This window comes from Puma concolor, chromosome B2 (genome assembly GCF_028749965.1).
Source record: "Puma concolor isolate L17-30 chromosome B2, mPumCon1.1.hap2, whole genome shotgun sequence".
NCBI classification, from domain to species: Eukaryota; Metazoa; Chordata; class Mammalia; order Carnivora; family Felidae; genus Puma; species Puma concolor.
The window spans coordinates 88,065,222-88,089,025 of record NC_141671.1 but is presented as its reverse complement, the minus strand read 5'-3'; the positions used below and the strand labels follow the sequence as shown (position 1 = coordinate 88,089,025).

General features: G+C 36.4%; 1 protein-coding gene and 1 pseudogene across 7 annotated transcripts in view; one reads left to right on the top strand and one right to left on the bottom strand.

Moving 5' to 3' along the window:
- FUT9 (fucosyltransferase 9) overlaps positions 1-23,804 on the bottom strand; it is a 211,006-nt gene that overhangs the window by 13,503 nt on the left and 173,699 nt on the right. The window lies entirely within an intron of this gene.
- Positions 268-880, top strand: LOC112862167 (receptor-binding cancer antigen expressed on SiSo cells pseudogene; annotated as a pseudogene).

Genomic DNA, 23,804 nt, shown 5'->3' with positions numbered 1-23,804 from the left:
ATATGAACACAAAGATAAGATATGTAATATGTTTACAAAACTGTCTTTTGATCAAATTCTTACTGATCCTCGGAAGCTCATTATTCTTCTCACCAAAATAATGTGGCCTAACGATTTCAGATTCATTAAAATATTTTGAAATCTTGATTAAAACTAGTGTAGAAACATTAGATGTGGCCTTGTGTGCATGCCTGGCACCAGGGCAGCTGGGAGCCTCTCCTGGGGAGGGGGAGGGGGAGGGACAGGTTTTGATTCCCACCATGGCTATCACAGTTTCAGTTACTTAAAGTTTGCACTTGCCCCACAACACTATTTTCATTCCTAAAGAGATTAACATGCAGATCTGGCAGTAGACGGAAGTTAAGTGGAGACCAAATAACTTTGCCAACTGCAGTTGATTATCTGTCGGTTCCTAAACAGACAGATGCTGAGGAGTGGATGTCCTGGGATGAAGATACACCCACAAGTGTAGATTGAAGGAGGGAATGGGGATGTGATGACACAACAAAATACTGTGGAACAACTGGAACCTGACTATTTTCAGGACATGACACCAACTATAAGGAAAACGCAGAATCATTATTAAGAAGAGAGAACCATTACATTTTGGCCTCCCAGATGGTAGCACAGGTTTCTCTAGTAGATTAACAGCTACACAATATGTGCCTTTTATTCGTCAGTCTCCTGAATTAGGCAACTTGGATACCTGGCAGGAAAATACCAACGCATGGGAAGGAGAAGAAGATGCAGCCTGGCAAGCGGAAGAAGTTCTGAGGCAGCACAAGATGGCAGACAGAGAAAATAAAGGAAGAAAATGGAAAAGGAGGCACAGTGGCTGATGAAGAAGGAACAACACAAAATTGGTGCAACGCTTTCATAACAAGTGCTCTTCACATGTCATAGTGCCAGGAGGAGAAATATGAGCTCCACAACTCAAGCAACATTTCGAGGGATTTAAGAGTATTTTCAAGGGTACAAAAACACAGTGTTTGATTTTAATGCATTCATCAGACCATCTAGGACACCAGGATTCTCTCAGAGTACCTCGAGATCTCAGTGATTGAGACTCAAAGGAAAGAAAAAGACCCCTGAGGCAATAGTTTTTTCAACATGCTCCAAGTGTAAGGCAATTGTTTGCTGTAGAGAAAATATTACAAATGGAATACACCAGTATCTCTTCTAGCTAGTGTTTCTAACTAAATAAATGGGTGTAGGGGTGCCTGGACGGCTCAGTGGGTTAAGCGGCCGACTTCGGCTCAGGTCATGATCTCGCGTTTCATGAATTTGAGCCCCATATTGGGCTCCATGCTGACCGCTCAGAGCCTGGAGCCTGCTTTAGATTCTGTGTCTATCGCTCTCTCCCCCTTCCCCACTCGCATTCTGTCTCTCTCTCCAAAATAAATAAACATTAAAAAATTTTAAATAAATGGGTGTAAATAGTTTTATGGTAGGAAAGAAGTCTGTGATGCTTTCCTTTGCTATGCGTAATGATAAAATAATTTTAAATATTCTTTTGTTTCCATGATTATCTGACTTAAGTCAGACAAACTGGAGGGCTTTCTTTATTTTTGTTGGCAGAAGCTGGTATTGGTATACATTTCCTCTAATTTGAACTGGAATTGTTTATGTTTAATATGACATTAATGGATTTGATGACTTTGGTTTTTAAGAAAATGACACTAAATGCAATAATTCTATTTATCATATTTTATACATCACTGTTTTCCTTTAGATGGTATTGTAATGCTGTACATAGTTGTAATTTATATTGTAGGTATAAACTGAAAATCAGCAAAGTGACAAATTTGACTTGTATTATTAGAACTTGTGAGGTTTTTTAAAAAAATTTTTAATGTTTATTTATTTTCAAGAGAGAGACAGAGTGAAAGCAGGTTAGGGGCAGAGAGACAGGGAGACACAGAATCTGCAGCAGGCTCCAGGCTCTGAGCTGTCAGCACAGAGCCCTACACTGGGCTCGAACTCACAGACGGTGAGATCATGAGCTGAGATGAAGTCGGATGCTTAATCAATGAGCCACCCAGGTGCCCCTAAGTTGTGAGTTTTAAAAACTAGTATTGGGTGATGGGCATTGAGGAGAGCACTTGTTGGGATGAGCACTGAGTGTTGTATGTAAGCCAATTTGACAATAAATTATATTAAAAAAATAAAAAAATAAAAACTAGTATTAGTAGTTTTTCCCTTTTGTTATAGATTTTAAGATGCGACAGTGGTTTAAATAGCTTAGTCCCTCTCACACAAAGGTCATTGATTTATAAATGCAGAAAGCCTTCAGTTCCAATATTTCAAAGCTTTTAGATGATTTCCGTATCAATTTTATATATCTGTCAAAATGCAGTTTACCATGTTGTTGGCTAAGATAATATTATTGATTCATTAAATTTTCAACTGAGATAGGAATAATATTTTTATTTTTGGGTGTTGACTGGCTTCAAAATTGTTTCAAGGAAAAAGATATATACTGTGTTCATAGGAAAGAAATAGATTTGATAGTTTAAAATCCTATTATTTTTTCTCCACAATTAAAATACATCCAGACTGATTTTCTATGGCTTTAGAATTTTTTAAGGATTTTTACTTTCATAAAAGTTGTCCAAAATTAACATTCTGTGGTTTTTTTTTAAAAATGTTACAGATACTCTAAACTATAGCTCAAATGTTTGAATTAAAATATTTCATAAAATCACAGACTATGCAGTGAGATCACCCTAAGTCCTTATCCTAAGCTCCCAGACTAAATGTGATTGTACAACCAGTTGAAATTTAACTTTGGTAAAAAGCTGCTTTTTGCAGTCCCAAGCCACACTGTCAGTCATCATGTTTATTAGAGTTTCTGCCAAAATACTCCTAATTAAATAGAATAGACTCGAATTTTTAGTAATATATGTATCTCTTTCCTTATTTATATTTATTTATTTTTAGTCATGGGAATGCTACATGATTTCTCTAAATTTGGGGTTCATTAAAGGGTAACCTCTCCTTTAGTACAATAAATTTTACTGCTTTTCCCAAATAGTTGACAAGTATTGAAGTCTGCTTTGGTTATGCCTTTCATGGGTGTGGGATTTTACTTTTTTGTTTGTTCTTGATTTTTGTTTAATTAGAAGTAAAAATTGGTTAGAAATTATAGTTTGTTTGATTAATTAGAGGCTTTTCTTATGGAAGGAATAAGTAACAATACTGGGGGAAAAAAAAGAAACACTAGATGTTTCCTTCCAGAAAAAAAGGGAGAAATTGTTCTTTATTTAATTACCCAAATTTATGTGAACATTTAAAAAAAATCACATTTTTTTATACGGCTTTTTTTGAAAGCATATGACATTTGCTATGTAGTAAAGCTTGATTTTGTGCATCCAAAGATTCTGGATATTGTACTCTGGAGCACTCCTAGGACAAATTTTGGAATCAAAGTTAGCTATCCAGTCAATAACAAAAGGAAAATAAGTGTCTACCAACTATGTCCAGAAACTATTTTTAAATGTTTATTTTCATGTATTATTTTTGTCATTTAAAAATTTGTTGCTTTAGGTATATTTCTTACAAATAGCATATACTTGGATTTGTTTTTTGTTTGGTTTCATTTTTGAGGTATAATTAACATATAATATTATATTAATTCCAGGTGTACAACATAATAATATACAGTTGACCCTTAAACCACACAGGTTTGAATTGCACAAGTTCACTTCTATGCAGATTTTTTTACAGTACTGTAAGTGCATTTTTCTCTTCCTTGTGATTTTCTTAATAATATTTTTTCCCTCTAACTTACTTTATTGTAGAAATAGAGTATATAATACATATAACATACAAAATATGTGTTAGTCAACTATTTATGTTATCAGTAAGGCTTATAGTCAACTGCAGGCTATTAGTAGTTAAGCTTTTGGGGAGTTAAAAATTATATGTGGATTTTCAACACCCATAACTTCTGCATTGTTTAAGGTCAACTGTACAATGAAATGAGCACCACATATATCCCACATATATATATCTTTTTTTCTTGTGTTGAGAACTTTTAAGATCTACTCTTTTAGCAACTTTCAAATATATGATACAGTATTATTTACTATAGTCACCATGCTATACCTTACATCCCCAGGAAATCTGTACCTTTTTTTTTTTAATTTAAATTCAAGTTACAGTGTTGTCATGGCTTCAGGAATAGAACCCAGTAATTCATCTCTTACATGTGACACCCACTGCTCATCCCAACAAGTTCCCTCCACAATGCCTGTCACCACCCATTTAACCCATTCCCCCACCAACTTACCCTCCAGCAACCCTCAGTTTGTTCTCTGTATTTAAAAGTCTCCTACGGTTTGCCTCCCTCTGTATTATCTTATTTTTCCTTCCCTTGTGTTTCTCACATTCCACATGAGTGAAAACATATGATATCTGTCTTTTCTCTGACTTATTTATAAATGTTTTATTTATTTGGTGAGAAAGAACATGAATGGGGGAAGGGCAGAGAGAGGGAAAGAGAGAGAATCCCAAGCAGGCTCCAAGCTCAACATGGAGCCCAATGCAGGGCTCAGTCTCAGGACTGAGAACATGACTTGAGCCAAAATCAAGAGTTGGATGCTCAATGGACTGAACTACCCAGGTGCCCCCAGAGACTATTAATTAACCCCTGAGTTAAAGAGATAACCAGAAAGGAATATGAATGAAATCTCAACTCTTTATAACTAAATGACATGGTACTACATGCCAAATTTTGTGGAATGTACTTAAAATACTACTTTAAAGGAAATTACTAGGTTTGCACAGTTTTGGGGAAATTAATAAATTGGTCAACTGAATAAAGTGGACAAAGAAAAATGACCCAAAGCTAAATAAATAAGAAGTAAAAAATTAAGATAGGGATTGAAATTAAAATTGACAGCAGAAATTGGAGGTGATTACTAACATCACATTAACTATGTGAGGTGATGAATGTTAAGTAAACTTATTGTAGTAATAGTTTTGCAATATCTACATATATCAAATTATTATGTTGTATACCTTAAACTCATAAAGCATTGTATGTCAATTATAACTCAATAAAACTGGAAAAAATACTAAGATGAACCCCAGGCAAGAATAATTAAGAAAAAAGAAATTCAATTTATTTTATATTTTTTAAGAATTTCATTTTAAATATCAAAAAGAGTGAATGATTCTTGATGTAACATAAAAAAATAAGAAATTACTATATTGAGTAATTTTATATTCATGAATTTGAAAAACTGATGAAATGAATGGTTATATATCTACACAAATAGAAAAATAAGAAAAATGCCAATTTTAATAAGAAATTCTTATTAAACAAATAGCAGTGAGAAAAGTGGAATTGATAAATGGTAACTGAAAACAAACAGCAGACCTAGATGATTTGTAGGAGTGATATCAACATTTCAATGACTAGAGAATACTACTGTCATTTATTAAAAAAAATCTAATAAACAGAAAAATAAGCAAAGAAGCTTAACTCATTATATGAAGCCAATTATTACCCTATTACCAAAAGAAAATATAAAAAGTTAAAAAAAGTATTTCATTTATGAACACAGATGTAAAAATACAAACATTTTGCAATAAAGATTATTAAAAATATATTATGACACAATTCAAGAATAGGTTTTTGTAGATTCATGTACATTTGATCCCACTTTATAAATTTAAATATTTGGACAATCTTTGCATTTTTTCTAGATCTTGGGATCTACAGACTGAGAAAATTTACTGGAAGAAGGATCTCCTCTTTAATGGAGTAATACTAACCTTTAATATCCATGATTGGACTCAGCAATTAGGTATTTTTCCTCCTATGGCACCAATGTTTAATGGTGTTTAGAAATGTTCTCATTGAAAGTTTCCTTAAATGCTTTCTGAATCGAAATGCATTGGCAAAAACTGCATAAGTGATATCAATTCATTATGATCAGGTTACAACTTTAATAGTCTCCATTTAATAAATGCTCACTCTCAGCTAGGCCTTGTGCCAAGCACTTTGCACACATCATTTCCTTTAATCTTCATAGAATCTCTAGCAAGAAGGTCTTTTATCACTTCTTCACAGATGAGAAAACTGAGGGCCAGAGATATGACTAACTAGCTTAACCATTGCGTTCTGCTCTTTCTTGCCTTCCACAATCTTCTTTGAATAATACAAACATCAGTAGTCTGTTGAGATGCACTTAGCACCTCAAGTTTCATTGTCTTGATTTCTCTGGCCTCTATCTTTTACTCCATAATTGAGGAGTACTTATCTATGCATTAAATTTAGAGCAATTTCCCTTAACAAGAAACCTGACACTTATATGAAACTTATTAGTGTCAAAGATTGATCTTAGCACTGACGTTAACATATATACATATACACACTTATCCTCACTGTAATCCCATTTTATTGATAAAGAAACTGAGTCCTCTAATGGTTAAGAAACTTGCTCAGGGTCACCCAGTTCATATGTGGCCGAGCACACTGTCAAACAACCCAGGCCATCTGGTTCCTGTTGGGGGCATGATCACTACATTTTATGTTTACTGATTCTTCAGGTTGCAGCCAGAGAATGTAATTATCTTGACTATACCAGAAAGTAAACTCTATGAAAGACTTTGTTTCTTCACTGTTGTATCCTCAACAGCAGAATATAGTAGGTGTTTAATACGTGCTGTATATGTTGCATGAACAAATGGGTGGATTTCTGAGTCCCTACTATGTGCAAGATAAAATTCTTAGTAACTAGATAAACAAAAATGAACCAAGTGTGACTGAAGAAATATATACTTAGTTGCTGTCTTTGTGTGTTTAACAAGTAAACCTTTAGAGAATAATTACCATTACAGTTACATACAGGTATTTTACCACTAAATGAGCAAAATCTCCCAGTTTTGCTTCTCTTCATCACGTGTCAAAGTTGGCATCTATCTAGTACTCTTTAATTCCCATGACTCTTTTCTTGGCCAAATGAGAAAAAAAAAAAAAAATGGTCACTAGGCAGAAACAATGTTCCTTTCACTGTGTGCTTTTCTGTGTTCTGCTTCCTGGACGTTTTGTATTGAGGTTCTTCTTGTTAACTCTCTGCATACCTCTCACCTCAGCTTTTCATTGCTGTGGGGGTCAATTACTGAATAGTAGGGGCAGTTATTTAGTGACCCCTGCTTTGTACAGAAACTGTCAGAAAAGTTTGCCTCTTGGAACCATACTGACATGTCCTTGACAGGAACCTTTTCACCTACTCCTCATAACTAAAATTCAGTTGGATCCCAACACGTCTTGAACTGCTAATCGATACAACCTATTTTTAAAGCACCCACAGCAGTGTTACTTTTGCTCTCACCTGAGATACCAATACATTTATAGCATTAAGCAAATTATAACAATAAATCATGTAGTTAAAACTTTTCAATTATTTTTAATAGTCTCCAGTACTATTGAAGAATATAATTTAAAGGCATTGGCATTAAAAATTAACACAATCTTTGGTAAAAGTACAACTTGATGGGACTTGGTGTGCCTACGATTCTGTTTTCCATCATGAAACTACCTTCATTCACATTTGTAGGAATGCTCTACTGAGTGATAAAGAATGGAAGAGAGCTTGGAATAGAAAAGGTTCAAGTTTGATTCTCAAGTCGTAAATATACTTCAAGGTATTGGGAGAGAAATGTGAACCAAAGAGAACAGGAGCCTTCTTCAAGAAATAGTAGTTCTTTTTTTTTTTTTTTTTTTGGTGTGCGTGTGTGTGTGTGTGTGTGTGTGTGTTGAATCCTTATTTCAAATGGAAAGAAACAAGTGTATATTTAAAATCGAATTCAATACCTACCTAAAACTTAAAAGACAGAACAGTTGGGTTTGTCACTTGCCACTTGGGATTTATTCCTACATTGCAGCCACCCCCTAATTCTTCAACTCACCTCTCTGGCTCACACTAGCAGGCATGTGGGATTGGAGGAGAATTTCCCTCATGCCCTTAGGAGTTCTTGAGTCAATATGTTTGACAATCACGTATTCCCTATTTGTTGTGTGGGTGCATAATTAAATGATTCCTGATACAGTAAAACTTTTCACCCTTGGCAAAAATGTGTAAAGGAACAGAACTCTGGATCCACTTAAGGATCTTCAGATCAAGCCAGACCAGCCCCAAAGACAAGAAATGAATCATTAAAAAATTCAGTGGGTAAAGTTAGAAATAGTAAAGGAAAAAAATTGACTGTCACCCATTGTGACTTATTCCCTGTTAAATAAAATAAAATTTGTAAAATGCTTCTGATAATGCCTGGACCAGGAAAAACACTATGTAAGTGTTTGCTATTATATTATTACTCTCTGTTATAGTCAAGAATCCGAGCTCTTACCTTAGCCAAAATTCTTTTGGAATCATAGATCCCTTCTTATTTCTATGTAAATTATTACCACTTCTTTTCTTTTCTTTTTTAAAGTTTATTTATTTATTTTGAAAGAAAGGGTGAGAGAAAGAATCCCGAGCAAGCTCCTGCTGTCAGACGTGGGACTCAAACTCACGAATTGTGAGATCATGACTTGAGCCGAAACCAAGAGTCTGATGCCGAATCTACTGAGCCACCCAGGAGCCCCAAATTATTACCATTTCTAACCACACGCACACACATGCACACACACATACACATGCAGAATTTCCTCTAAGTTTAAAACATAACTCATTATTAATAACATCTGGATAAACATATAATATAAAAATTTTATAAACAGGGTCTTTCACTTGTTCATGGTATCACCCTTTATACAAAAGATTACTCTATAAGCATATTATAATTAAAGGATTCTATAGCACATATATGAAAATGAAAATAATTACTGCTATTTTAAAATTTCTTGTGAGTTTCTTTTAACATGATTTGAGAATCTGTACAAGTATAGGCAGAGTTATTTTCCTGTTTACATTTTCTCACTGTCTGGATCGCCTCCCTTCTTCTGATAAAATGCCCTTATTTCCTACTGGGATATTACCTCTCCTCTCCTGTGTGCAATCTTTGGGACTACAGAGAATGATATTTCCCCCTTTCCTAGCCAATGTTGAGCAGAGGATCCAGATCATTCAAACTCTTTTTCTGGGACTTTGAAACTTGAAAGGAAGGGTCAGGAGGGAAAAATCTTGGGGCTGATTAATCACAGTGGGGTTTCCTTACAAGACAATTAAGTAAAGTCTACTAATTGCCTCCAAGTTGCTGCTTGGGGTGCCGCCTTCCTGGGCTTCCTTCTTCTGGCATTCCTTTAGCTCTAAGAGCTACTCCATAAACTTGCAATAATTTCCTCTTTGTGTATGTTTATTATAATTGTTTTCAGTGCTTGAAACAAATCCAAACAAACAACCGCAACAAAACCAAAGCAAGCAAGCCAACAAAACCCCAACTAATTATCTTCTCTCCTCTTTTTTTATTTCCTGCAGGACATGAAGTATATTACTTGATTCTTTCAAAATATGTCCATAATTATTTGGATTTAAAAATATATATATAAATTCTTAAAACATCAAACATATCTCTTCACTTTATGTTAAGCCATAGACCCCACCCAGAATTAAGGTATTGTGGTGTCTAATTGGGCTATTACTGACCTGTTTGGTCAGGCTCAAAGAACAATTTGTTCTCCACATAATCATCATGGGGTTTAGTGTCCTGATACTCATATGGATTCTGCAAAAGTCTTCTGAATATTACACTGAATGTTTATCATTTAAATTGCACGGTTTTATTTTTGGGAGTTGTCTTCGTTATTGTTTTATTTTGCTTTTATTGCTTCCTATGACTTTTAGGCTAAGATCCTTTACAAGAATAAAAATATGTCTCATACTTTCTATACTATATACCAGATTATATTCTGCCTCGAAGCACTGTAAAACTTTATATATTCATCACTTCACTTTCAAAGATTCCCTTGACACTTCACATTCCGCTGAACCTTTCTCATGGGCATTCCTGCTCTGAGTTCCCACAATTTCCCCCATTAGAATCTGAGCCAAATACCTCCTGTCTTTAGGAGAGATGCCATTTACTTTTTGGCAAGAAGACACAGGTTGATGATCTCTGGAATGCTATCAAATTTGTGTTTGTGAACCTTTCTCAAAGACCTTTGGATATTATCTCTGCTATTTCCATGGGTGAGCCTCTTTTATTTCCTCCAAACACTGGAAAAGCTACCACCAAAATATGCCAGATTTTGGTCCCAATGCTTTTCCTGAATATTCCTCAGAATGCACTCTAGCACATACTAGGATTCCCTGACTTATTTCTGCAGTGTTTCCATCTTTAGGGGTATTACTCCAAAATGCTCAGAAATGTCTTTCTTTTCGCCCCCTTTCATTTCTGTTTTACACATTTGTTTGGCCAACTGCCATTTTTCCGGCATTGCAAATTTCTTCATCTTGAGTGGTTTCTACATTCAGTCTCTTTGAAATTTCTTTCCAACTCAGGGATGAACCTTTTTTAGTTTGATCTTTTATCTGCTCTCTTCTCTTTCTACTTGTAATCACTAGTTCTCAGTCACTGTCTTTATTCATCTTAGAAGCTCTATTTACCTGCTTTTGCTGCAGCTAAAGCAATCAGATCTGACACTGAGCCCAAGCATCACTTGGCTCACGTGGTACCTTCCCAGAGGGAATACCATAGACAGGGCCAACGGTGTTTGCTGGCATTTTCCCAGAACATGCTTTCTGGTGTTCCTTGGGGCCAATGGTCTTTTATAATTTGGCTGGCAGCACCAGTGCTATGATTATTGTCAGGTTTTAGCCCAAAACAGCCAGCCAGTGAAGGTCAAGAGAGCCTTTACAAAAATCCCAAACTCTCATTTTGGGCTGATATATTACTATGCATTCCCAACTCTGAAGATGGGACTTTTTTCCTTACAGATGACAAAGTAGAGTGATTAACCGAGTAGATTTTTCCTTACATCTCCCTGTCTTTTAAATGTATACCCTACCCAGTACCAATGATGTCTCCTAATTATTCCTTAGATTAGTTGACTTCTTTCTAATTCCCTAGGTCCAAAATCTATCACCTCCTGTTTAGACTGCTGACATTGCTTTTCAGCAGTACATCTGGCACTCAATTTTGATCAGTTCAATTTATTCACAATGCAGTAGAGCAATGTTTGTGAAAGTGTGGTCCCCAGACCAGTGGCAACAGCACCAACATCACCTGGGATCTTGTAGGGAAGGCAATTCTCCCACCCGACCCCAGATATAAGGAATCAGAAACTGGGGTGAAGTCCAGCAATCCATTCTAAAAAGCCCTCTAAGTGATTTCTAAAATACACTAAGGTTTGAGAATCCCTTAGTTGAGTCATCTTTTCAAACCACAGATCACATTGTTTCAGGTCCTTCAATAAATTACAATTACTTTTAAGATAAAGCAAAAGTATCTAACTGTAGCTTAAACAGTCCTGGGTGATGGGAAACCTGCCTCTGTTCCAACCCAGGCTCCCTTCTGCACTCCCTCCATGGCCACCGTTGGCCCTCGTGCACAGATGGGGACACTCACTGCACCAGCTCCTCCCTCTCGCTGGAACAGCTTCTCTTCTCTCTTTGTTGATTTCCTCCTTTTCACTTTTCATCCCTCAGCTCCCCTGGCAGTTTTTTGTTGAAGGATTCCTGAGGACCTCCCAACACCGATCCCCATAGTAAACCAAAGGCCAAGTACATATCTCATCGTCCCATGTGTCATTTTTGCAAAGCACTGACCACAATAGCAGGTGTACCTATATTTGTGTACTTGATTGGTGTTATTGCCTCTGTTTGACTGTAACTAAGCTCATACAACAGACAATGGGTGTTTTTCTTCAGTATTCAATCCCTAGTGCCTAGTCAAACCTGATATACCTTTGTTTTCAATGTTTTTTGAGTGACCAAATAGTTAACAATTACTGAACACTTATAATGTTCCAGGCACCAGGCTAAGACATTCATATAGATTTTTATCACTTTATTTTCAGGAAAAGCATATTTGTTTTTCTTCATTAAAAAAATACGTATCAGGGCGCCTCAGTGGCTCAGTCAGTTGAGCATCTGACTTTGGCTCAGGTCATGATCTCACAGTCTGTGAATTCGAGCTCTGCATTGGGTTCTGTGCTCACAGCTCAGAGCCTGGAGCCTGCGTTGGATTCTGTGTCTCCCTCTCTCTGTGCCCCTCCCCTGCTCGTGCTCTGTCTCTCCCTCTCTCAAAATAAATAAACATTAAAATTTTTTTAATAAAATAAAAAAATAAATACATATCACTTTCTATATGCCAAACATGGTTCTAAGCACTTAACAAATATTAATTCTTTCAGATCCATAATGACAAGATAAAATACACACTATAATTATATTCATTTTATAGACCAGGAAGCTGATGCACCTCTATTTGTCTCCTATCACACAGTAGATAATAAATCAAGATATGGACAGTAGTGGCTTGACTCCAAAACTCTAAAAACACATGTTGAGAATTGAGAATTCCAGCTTATAATTGAAAAGAATTCTATGAATTATGGGATTTAAAATTTATTTTATCACATGTATTGCTCTGAAGTCATTGTTCATTAGAACAAACTAGATCACCAACACTTCATCTCTACTCTTATTCTGGAAAACAATGGCCAGAAACAGAAAACCAGAAGTCTTAGATAGTTCTCCTCCTGTCCCCAAGAGAATGCAGAAGGGTGAATTGGATAAGGGGAGGAGTCTAACTTTGTTTTATTATTAGTCTAGTTATAAAACAATTCCAGGGATACAAAGAATTATTGACACATTTGTAATTGGTAATCCAAGGCCTCTCTGATAGTGTATTCCTCATAGCTGCAATCTCTTTCAAGTGAATTCCTTATGTGCTGCTTTGATTAGTCAGCTTTGAAAATTAACTAACCTCAAAAAGCCAGGTGGCCAAAAACAATAAAGGTAGAGAATCTTTCAATACAAATTCAAATAATTTAATAAAATTCAATAAAAATTAAAAAAACATTCCAATAAAAATTTCACTTATATCCTATAGTTTGTGCACACAATGTCATTGTTTAATATACTTTAAAGGATTTACAAGCATTTATTTTAACCATCCATTATTTAAAATGGAATAAAGAATTCCTTTTCTGTAAGATTTACATTCCAAATTCCCTGTATCCCACCAGACTACTGCATTAGGTCATGTGCTTTTAATAACCATATTATGATTGTTTGACTTTCATCAGTCTTACTACCAATAATCTCTTCAAGGTGTCTCTCAGTTGTGTAAAAGACTGGGAGGGGGGGCGCCTGGGTGGCGCAGTCGGTTAGGCGTCCGACTTCAGCCAGGTCACGATCTCGCGGTCCGTGAGTTCGAGCCCCGCGTCAGGCCCTGGGCTGATGGCTCGGAGCCTGGAGCCTGTTTCCGATTCTGTGTCTCCCTCTCTCTCTGCCCCTCCCCCGTTCATGCTCTGTCTCTCTCTGTCCCAAAAATAAATAAAAAACGTTGAAAAAAAAATTAAAAAAAAAAAAAAAAAAAAAAAAAGACTGGGAGGGAGTTTCATATGGAGCCAAACCTGTCTGGCCTCCGTAGTCCCCTTCTGCCCTGGGTTTGTCCTTCTTGCTCATTTGGCCACCACTAGTCTGAGAATCCAATTGATGCAACCTCACTTCTTTTTTTCTTACATTTTTTAAATGTTTATTTATATTTGAGAGAGACAGAGGGAGAGCATGAACAGGGGAGGGGCAGAGAGACAGAGACAGAATCTGAAGCAGGCTCCAGGCTCCAAGCTGCGAACTATCAGCATAGAGGCCATTGCGGGGCTTGAACTCATGAGCAGCGAGATCATGATCTGAACTGAAGGCAGAAGCTCAACCGACTCAGTCACCCAGGTACCCCAATGCAGCCTCACTTCTGCTCCTACCATAATATGTGTGAGCCTAGAATCTCAAACCCAACTGTCCCCTGTCCTCTAACTCTCTGAGGGTCAGGGTATCTGGGTTCCTGTCGCACTTAGAAGACTGGCTATCTGAATCAAAATCTGTCACTGACTCCAGCAGCTTTGACTATGTTGACACACTCACACAGTCTCTCTCAGAACATTTCCCTTAATTTCTGGTCCTCTGTCTGCCACCAAAAGAGGCTTTAGTCCAGTTTACAAGGCAAGGAAGTAAAACGGGAAACAAACTGCTTTATGTTCCTTGGCTCTTTCCTACATGCTTTCTCCAACATAAAATTCTCGCTTTTTCAGTTACAAAAACAAAAACAACACACCATCGTGCACACCAAAGGATGTTAACAGATACTAAGAAGAAGGTTGCCATAACAAAAGAACCTACCTACCTATAGAGGTAAACACTATATTAGATGGGGCATTGCCATGACAACAGTTTCTGGATCAGACCAAATTTTACAGGCTGATCATCTTTTGAACTCATGTGAAACTAATTAGCACCAGCTTTACTGGGATTAAATAACACATCACTGCAGTTAATGAGGAGCTTCTGAAACTTCAAGTTAAATCTATAATAAGAGAATAGGCCAGTAAGAACTAAAATAGAAAGGATAAACCACGAAGAAATTAACAGCTTAAGAAACAACACGATAAAAGTGTGGCTAAAGAGGTCTGTAGGAAAGAAGCAGGTTTAATCAACCTGCAACGGAGTAATCTGAAAATGACTGATTAAGATACTCAACAAAGATGATATTATTAGAAGAAAGATAGGAGGAATTTAGAAGTAAAAAATTGCAAGAGTGAAAGACCCTTAAATTTGAGATACAAGTACTCCCATCCTTGGAGGTGGGGGGAGGTTTTTTACTATGTCACTATATCATATAGTGATATATATCATATAGTATATAGTATATATACTATATCACTGTATCACTGGCCTCACTGCCTTATTTCTCCATAGCCTGAATAAGTCTCCTCAAGGGTTAACTAACATTCCTATTCTAATTTCATTCCAATTAAATAATCTTTTGAATATTCAGTTTACCAAGCTGTTGAATACTCAGAAGAAAGCACCATACTCGATAAACATAATAGCGAAAACGAAAAGGAAATACATCAACAGAGAACACCCTTCTCTCCTCCCACCACATTGGAAAAGGCAACTGTTCTCTCATCCAAGGCTGATTCTTCCTCATTATCTGGAACCTAAATAAGTCAAGTGACCTCATTCCATTCATTATCTCTGATTTTTTTGTAATCTTCAATTTCTCTATCTTAATGGTTGTTTTCCATTAGAATTTAAATATAATCACAGTTCTTTTGTCTTCTACTAAAGAACCTCCACCCTCTCAAACACTGCTCAGCTATCTCTATAAATAGATGCATCATTCATATACCTATCTAAGCCTAAGCCTCCAACTGGAAGTCATTATTCATTCCTTCAACTCTGTTATCCAACATCCAGTCAATTATTGCACCTAATCATTGCAAATGTGCTAGTTATGAAATCTCATTCGCTTTCTCCATCTACTGTTACTTTATTGTTTGGGTCTGCTTCACTTATTTCCTGGATTATTGTAATGAACCACTAACTGTTGTCACTGATATTGCTTTTGTTTTCCTCCAATTCATAGTAAACACTGACTTTTTTTTCTTTTTCTTTTTTTTTTTTTTTCTTTTTTTTAAATTTCTCTCTTTTGAAAAAGTTTTATTGAACAGGGTGGTTCAGTAGGTTCAGTGTCTGACTTCAGCTCAGGTCATGATCTCACAGTTTGTGGGTTCCAGCCCCGCACTGGGCTCTGTGCTGACAGCTCAGAACCTGGATCTTGCTTCCGATCTGTGTCTCCCTATCTCTCTACCCCTCCTCTGCTCACACTCTATCTCTTTCTCTCTCTCTCTCTCAAAAATAAATAAACATTAAAAAGAAAAATTTTTACTGTCAAAGCAATGTTGGAGAGGAAGCTGTTAAAGAAGCTAGCCTGTGATCCCTCCTGATTACCAAGAAGATGTTCCTGGGGATTGGGTGGTTAAGAAGGCAGGTGACCTGGTTCAATGTCTCTGTAAACATGATAACTTGACCTCCAAGCCAACAGACTAATCATATTTGCTGGAAGGGAGAACTCTTATCTATGAAATACTTTGAAGAAGATGTTCTTGGTTTAGGATTGCTTATTGTAAATGAACCTAAACTTGGATGGATTTATGAGGCATGGTTCCCTGGAGAGTGTCAAATAAGCTATAAAACTTTTACGTATAAAATAGATATTTTAAAATTTAAATACTCCCTACTGTGTGAGCTGACATTGGGGACTTCTATTATTTTGGACCAGAGACCAGGTATGATGCAAAAAGGAGGGATTATGGAAATTAGTAGGATATTTCAGACTTCTCCCTGGCTTATGACTGCATCCTTAAACTATCGGTAAAGTTTGATACTAGGAACAATCTCTAATAGAAATGAGTTTCACATGACAGTCTGATTCTTTGCATTAACTTAATGTTTGCTATACAATTTTGAAAATACACAAACATGATAAACAGAAGCAGTCTATAAAGCAACTCACAGAAATAATATTTTGTGTGTCTTTCTTTCTAGTCTTTATTGTAGAGATCTATTTAGTTAATTATTCACCTATCTAGTTTCAATTATCAAGTGTATGCTATGTTTTCAAACAATAGTGAGAACTAATAGATATGAATAATTTTTCTCCTGCATTTTTTTTCTTTTACTTAACTTTAAGTTGTGAGAATTTGCTAGTATCACCAAGAAAAAACTTGATTTTTAATGGCTGGATAACCTTTCACCATATGAATATACTGTTAAATTACTCACCAGTCACTTACTGTTGGTCATAAATACTATTTTTGCTTTTTTCATAATAAAAATATTACAATATGCAACTTACACAGTAAATCTATGACTATATTTCTGATTATCTCCTTAGGATTGGTTTTGAGACAGGGGAAAACTGGATAAAAGAGCATGAACAATTTCAAAGCTACACATCCTTTAAAAGATACAAGAGCACATATCTTTCCTTAAAAAAGTAAAGAGCTCCCCTAGTCAGAATTTAGACATCCTGAGTATTATCTTTTGAGGTATGTGTGCATATTTTGCATTTGATAAGGAATATATAATTTGTTAACTTTTCATTTAATTCACTTTTCTCTGATGACTATGATGTAAGACGATACTTGTTGACTATTTATACTTTTTGAAAATGGATTGTGAATTTGTCTATTTTCCAAATTACTTTTACCATGTAACTTGTTAAATTGGAAGAACTTTTATGATACATTCCAATGACAGTATCTTTTAAAATTCATATTTCAAAGTTTTGGTAAGCGGTACTTTGATTTTCTTTTGGCATTATTAATGATACAAGGTTATTAAATTTCCTCCATTTTTGTGCACTCAAATTAAATTGTATGCACTTCAGTGTATATCTCTTTCTACCTTTGCTTCTTTTTGTATTTATACTTAGAAAGTATTTCATAACTAAAGCTCATTCAAATCAATATATTATTCTAGGTTCTAATTGCAGTTTGTTTTGTATTACACTCTATAATTATTTGGGGATTATCTTCATACTTGATACATGGTAAGGAACAACTAAATATATTTTTCAAATACCCAGACAATTATTCCCAACAATATTTATTGCATAACCTTTCCTTTGCACATTCTTTTACAATGGTTTATTTCTCAAACAATTTCAGATCAGGTATGAGTTTATTTCAAGGGTAGCTATTCCATCCCATTCATCTGTCTGTTGATTGTCGTGTTAGAGCATGTTTTAAATTGTTTGTATTAGTTTCCCCCCTTATAATTATTTTCTTCAATTGTATATCACTTATTCTTCCAGACAACATTAGAATTATTTTTGTCAAGTCCATCCTTAAAAAATCTGATTAGTACTTTGAAGAAATATTTCATTATGTTTACTTACAGTATTGGAAACAATGGCACACCAAAAGTATTTATTCTTCTAAATGAAAGTGTACTACTATGTCATTGTATTAAAGTTGTTCATATCCCAGAGTAAAAGTTGGTTGTGTCTCACACATTTATTCTTTTCTGAGGCATTTCATGTTTTATGGTCCCTTGCTATTTTGTGTAGAATATCTTTTCCCCCCTCATATAGGCTGATTATTTCAACAAAAAGCCATATTCCTCTTCCTGAATGAATGAACTCACCATTCAGTTACCTGTGTGTATATGATAATAGGACTGATTATCTCTAAGTATAATGACCATATCTTTTTTTCTGGGCATGAAAAGTGGAGAAACAAATCCTGAATGTCTTCCCTTTGGGATCTGAGCCACCAGTAGATCTTCTCATCATCTATTTGTCTTTTTCTAATTTAAAAGGTACCTAACTATAAAGGTAGCAACTGATTTACTCACGATGTGTTCATCTGACTCAAACTTGTTTTTTAATTTGATGCTATGTGAATTAAGTGCAAGGCTGTAGCTTTAAAAAATATGAAAAAGAGGACCATTAACTGGCTTCTGGACTACGTGGGGCACATGGCACATTGTTCTGTGACTGAAAACACCTGCTCTGGACACCGAGTGCCTAGTTTTCAATCCAGGATCTACCTGTGTCTCTCTATGAAACTTTTGGGCAACATTTTCAATCTTTCCCAGTGTCTTAGTTATTCATCTAAAAAATCAGAATACCTACCTGCCAGATTTGTGCATGTAAAATTAATTGATACATGTAAATCACCTGGAACAGTCCCTGGTGTATAGCAAGCATTCAATAATCAGGGGCTGTGATATTTGCTACACATACATGCATATGGCTCCAGAAGTATACTTCTTCACTGCTGAATATGAAATGGCCACCTGTAGCAGTAGCAGTAATGAACTTTGCATTTCCTCTGAGAGACAGAATTGTAAGAGATTTTGCCTGGAGTAATCTAGTCACTTAACCACTGAGCAAGTGGTCACCTCTCAGAAAAAACAAAGTGGTATTTTGCAGCATGAATGTGTCACTACTTGTCATTGGCCAAAATGCAAAAGACAATTTGCTCCATTTTAATTTGATTTTGTTCCATCTTTTAGAGTAATTACTGGACAATTATTTTGTCATAAGCTGTATGCTCAATAGGCAAATCTGGCTTCATGAGATTAAGAAACTCATTTTCTGTGATGTGCTTTGCCCCTCTTCGACCTTCAATTTGTGAAAACATTTTTTTTCAGGTGTTCCCTTTGGGAGCGAGTGATTTTTTGTCATTTTCATTTTCTTAATTTTCATTGTTCTTGTGTATTAAAATTCCATTTTTTTTCTACAGTTAGCAAAATAACTAACCCAAAATTTTGTACACAATAAATGCTTGTTAATTAAAGTTCTTATGTTTATATGACACAGTGTTATAAATGGATGTTACAATGAATATATTTAAGCTCCCTTAAAGAACTCACAAGCCAAAAAAACTAGTAGCAAAATAAGATAACAATCCTATGGAATAATGAATACTTTACAATATATTATCTTAATAAGAAAGACTTTCTCTGCTCCCATAGTCGCTATGCATCTCTCTAACATGGCATTTCTATTATAATCAGATTAAGGGTGGTTTGCTTGTGTTCCTCTCCTGTTAGACCCTAAGTTCCACAATATAGTATTTAAACGTGATTCTATGAATTGCTAACAATAGATGTTAATGTGAAACAAAATAGGAACAGTTCAAAAACCAAGTCATCTGTTTTGAGAAGCAGGGAGAAGGGAGATTGATGCTCTTTCACTGTTTATTATATTAAATAATTAACATACTGATAGGGCTAGGAAACTCTTAGATATTATAGTTCATATTCCTTCCATTTATATTTCAGTTAAATAATAAATTGAATAAGGAATTGAGACTCATAAACAATTATTTCTAAAAATGATGGCATTATTCAAGGCCTAGAGTTAGAGTCTCCTTAATTAATGATTGTCAGGTGGTTGACAATGGAAATATTTGCAAGACGTACACTGACTAATGATGAAGAGATTTGTGAGCATTTGTGTTGAAGGCAATAGAAAATAATTAAGGAACAATTTTAGGCTGGGAGGCAACTTTGTGATAATCTAATCTGACAGTCTCATTTCATAGCTTGATAAAGTTACGAAATAGATACGTAGAGGTTAAATTATCACTAATAGTACATATTTAGTGACACAGGAACTTCAAACCACAGATTTTGACTTCTGGTTCAAGACTGTCCATAAGGCAATGTCTCTTCTCTTCATGATATGGGGAAGTTGTGATAGTAAGAATTCAAAATGAAAAATGGTCCAAAATCAAATCATCAAGTGGATTAAAATTAAAATAACTCAAATAGAAATGAAAATTAAAAAGAGAAGTCTTGGGGCATCTGGGTGGCTCCGTTGGCTGAGCATCTGACTCTTGATTTTAGCTCAGGTCATGATCTCACAGTTCGTGAGTTTGAGCCCCACATCGGGCTCTGTGCTGACAGTGTGGAACCTGCTTGGGATTCTTTCTCTCTCCCTGTCTCTCTATCTCTTCTCTGCTCCTGCTGTCTCTGTCTCTCTCTCAATATAAATAAATAAACTTAAAAATTTTTTAAAAAGAAAAAAGAAAAGAGAAGCCTTGGATATGAATGGAACCAACAGCTTGTCTCAGCCATCCTGGTACACGTTCTTTTACTGCCTTCTTCAGGCCTCTGCCATTGTGTCCCAGCTGCCTGAACCCAGGGAGGTTGAGCAGCAAGGGGACCCAAGCCAAATGGCAGTGTAGGAGGACACAGAAGTTTGTTGTTAAGTCTGATACTATTTTAGTCCCTTTAAAAATGGGAGGATCCCTCACCCTGCTCCCACATTGTAAGCAGACAAAGGCTCCCGATCACGAATTGCTCCTGCTCTGGGTAAAGATTTCTGTATAAATGCTATTGGTGGGTATGGTTCTAAGAGAAGAGTAATAATTAAGAAAATAACTAGTATTATTGAGCATTCATGATGTGCCAGATTCTATGCAGAGGACTTTATTATACACTGTCCATAAGATAAGAATAATTTTAATGCTTACCTTATAGGATTGTTTTGAAAATTAAAGGAGACAATCCAAGTGTTTAGAAACTGCATGCCACACAGACAGGACTTGATGAAAGAGCAGTTAGTATCATCATCTCATTTACTTCCAATGATTTTATGCAAAGGGTGAGAATTCTTGAATTTGTTAAAATGGTCCGAACTGGCATTTGGTGGAGTTAGGGCCAGAGTTCAGACCCTCGCTCTTCGCAATGAGCTTCCTGCATCTCCCAGGGAAGGCGGTGGAATTAGAACTGGGTGTGGGGCCAGAGACCCAGGTGGACCTCCTGTTCGCTTGTGCAGTAGCTGCATAAGCTTTACAATGTTCTCGGAACCTTAGTTTTTTCATCTCTAAACCGGAATAACAACACCTACCTAAATGGGTTGTTGTGAAGAAATATCAGGGAATATATAATAGACTAATAGTTTGAAAACGACATACACATTTTCTTGTCTGAACTTTCTCAGTGCATGACCTTTGTCATAGGCTGGCCCGTCTACCTATCTTGGGGCAAAATGGAATGACTTACTTAGGATATATTGGAGAAGAAATAAAAAGGGAAAGGAGAATGTGATTTTCAGCTTCTGACATGTAGTACACGGTGCAAGTCCAGTTACTATTTGGAGAGATTTTCAAATGCCTTTATTCCCTTTTAACATCCCTTTTTGGGATGTTTTCTAGGTTTAAGTTTGAAGGGAGGCCTCTGAACTCTGGCTTAAGTAGGGAGTGCCAGATAATTAAGTGTAATATTAAACACAGAGGAAAGCAGGGAGACCTCTTAAAAACCACAAGAGCCATCCAAGTCAGCATGGCCAAGTGTAGTAAGACACTTCAGATTTTGAGGGAGTTTCCCCAAGCTGCCCTTGGCTCACATATGGTGTGGGTAGATGAAACTGTGGCTGGGAGAATTGCCAGAGGGGAATGTCATGATACAGTGAGGTGGCTCTGTGGAGCTGCAAGGTGGACTGCTTGGCCTGAGACTGCATGGCAGCCTTGCCAGACCCCTGCAAGGTCACGGCACCAAAGAAGCTGGGGGGAACCCAGGGCAGCCAGGCAGCACCACTAAATGTCCTTACTGGGAAGCCCCAGATCACAGTTATGCTACCCTCAAACTTAAACCAGAAGAGCAAGTCAGAAGCAGGTAGACAAGAGGCATGGCTCGGTGATTGGAAGATGCCACACTGGAAGATGCTTCCCTCTTTCTCTTGGGCTTTATCAGAGCTTTTGAGAAAAGCAGGTGTAAGGAGAGAATACCTGAGAAAATAATAAAGAAAGAAAGAAAGAAAGAAAGAAAGAAAGAACCAAAAGGGACTGTTTCAGTCAAGGGTTAGCAAATGATATACCCAGTGGCCACATCTAGCCAAAGCTTGCTTTTGTAAATAAAATTTTACAGACATACCAATCCATTTATGCATCGTCTATAGCCACTTTTGTGCTACAATGACGGAGTTGAGTAGCAGCAGCAGAGACCCTATGGCTCACAAAGCCTAAAATACTTACATCTGGCCTGCTCCAGAAAGTTTGCAACTTCCTGCTCTAAAGCATCAGGTAGAACTTGTTTTAGAACATAGCGTGCATTTATGTACTTACATTTCTTAACATTTGATGGCTTAGGTAGAAATCCAGAGTAGTTTTAAGGAACAAACTCTGCATTTTCTCTTTACTGCTTGTTAAATCTACATGAAATGGCATGCCCAAGACATCTGTATGTAAAGAACTATCACTGCTAGCCACAGAACTGGTACAATGTTTGATGACTGAATGTATATTAATTTTTCTCCGCTTCTTTCAGAGTGACCATATTTCTTATATATTTTTTAGCAGGCAACATAATCTTGGGAATGTATTTAGTTGAGACAGAAGATGGGAACGGGGCAGAGAAGAAATGAAAATGCAGTTCCTCACCTTTACTTAATAAAGGCAGAGCTGAATGTACTAGCTGGCAAGGTGAAAAGGCCATGGTCTCAGAGAGGCACCATTTTTTCTTGTTGATGAGCTCCAAGATTTATCTCTTAAACTATAGCCTTAGGGAAGTGGGAGCCAAAAGAGCATGCCTTCAGCTTTAAATAGTCCCTGAAAGAAAAAGTCTTGAGATGTTGTTGAGACATTTTCTCAAAGTCCAGTTTTAAGAAGAGAGTCCTGCAATCTAGTTAACTCCTAATTGTTAAGGCATGGCAACACAACTAATGTGTCAACTTAAGTATTTACTCTTTTAATTTTTGTTTTATGTGTGTTCATTTTTCGAAGACAGAGAGAGACAGAGCACAAGCAGGGGTGGGGCAGAGAGAGAAGGGGACACAGAATCTGAAGCACGCTCCAGGCTTTGAGCTGTCAGCATAGTGCCTGACGCGGGGCTCGAACTCACGAACTGCGAGATCATGGCCTGAGCCGAAGTCGGACGCTCAACCAACTGAGCCACCCAGATGCCCCTCCACTGAAGTACTTAGTATAAGATCCTGAAATATTTGAGTCAACTATCCTTCTGGGAGCGCTGAACACTTTAAACCCTTATAAGGAAGGAAAGGGAGGAAGGGAGGAAGGGAGGAAGGGAGGGAGAAAGAAAGAAAGAACAAAAGAAAGAGAGAGAGAGAGAGAAAGAGAGAGAAAGAAAGAAAAAGAAAGAAAGAAAGAAAGAAAAATAGAGCATGTGTCTAAAATGGTTTGTATTCAGTTTCAGGAAGCTTTTATTTGGGATGTTTTCTAGATAATTTGTTCAGGACGTCAGAACTGGGCATGAATGAAAGTCCTTGGGTTTCCTATTATTCACAAATCATTTTCTGTGAATTCTTCTTAACTTCCCCATTCATTTCCATCTTTTTCAAACTCTTTAATCTAGCTGTGCTTCCCATGT